We start from the raw sequence: 824 nt of genomic DNA on the forward strand, positions 1-824 counted from the left end.
TGAGACTCTAAGTCTGTGACAACGTGGTATCAGAGCAGAGGTTCGATACTAAGGGAATGGCAACCGAAGGAGACGTAAACGCCGCTAGTACCACCAACGTCTGTCCGGATGGAGGAAAGAAGACCCGAAAGGGTAAGAAGCACCAAAATAGCCCTGAAGAAATGCTGCCGGATCCCACACCAAGCGAGGCGCTAACATCTCACCCACCTTCGACCACCGAAGCAAGTGACGATGACCGTGGCGAGGAGCCATTGACGTCACACCTGGAGAGGAGTGGATCGCAAGGGTTGAAACGGCGAGGCAGGCCGTGGAGATATTAGGCCGGCGTTTGAACGTGGCCGATGGCAAGTTCAAGACCCTTGAGGACTTCACCTTGAGGAGACTGAAAACCTTCGCAAGGGGTTGGAGGGACGTCAGCGGGCCGAGTTCGAGATGAAGGAGGCTATCACTTCCTTGGAGTGTCGGCTCATGGAGGCGTTGAGCATGATTGAGACTATGAAGGCCGAGATGAAAGCACTCAAGGAAGGTGTAGCAGCTGGAGGTTCATCGTCGCTTGACTGAGACAGGGAGGCCAGGGTCGAGGCTCCCAAGCCACCTATGTTCAAAGGCGTCCGTGACGCGCAAGAGGTGGAGAATTTCCTTTGGCATTTGGAGAATTACTTCAAGTGCAACGGGCTGAAGAGCGACGAGAGCAAGATCAACACCGCTGTGTTGTATCTTTCGGAGATGGCCATGCTATGGTGGAGGCGCAAGGAGGCCGAGATAGGGAAGGGGACGTGCACCATCAACACCTGGGAGCAATTCCGGGAGGAGTTCAAGAAAGC

General features: G+C 54.9%; 1 protein-coding gene across 2 annotated transcripts in view; it reads left to right on the forward strand.

Moving 5' to 3' along the window:
• The window catches only part of LOC102591519 (RNA polymerase II C-terminal domain phosphatase-like 4), a 26,018-nt gene that overhangs the window by 4,292 nt on the left and 20,902 nt on the right, over positions 1-824 (forward strand). The gene's annotated exons all lie outside the window — the stretch shown is intronic.

The sequence above is a fragment of the Solanum tuberosum genome, unplaced genomic scaffold, assembly GCF_000226075.1.
Source record: "Solanum tuberosum cultivar DM 1-3 516 R44 unplaced genomic scaffold, SolTub_3.0 scf00047, whole genome shotgun sequence".
Classification (NCBI taxonomy): Eukaryota; Viridiplantae; Streptophyta; class Magnoliopsida; order Solanales; family Solanaceae; genus Solanum; species Solanum tuberosum.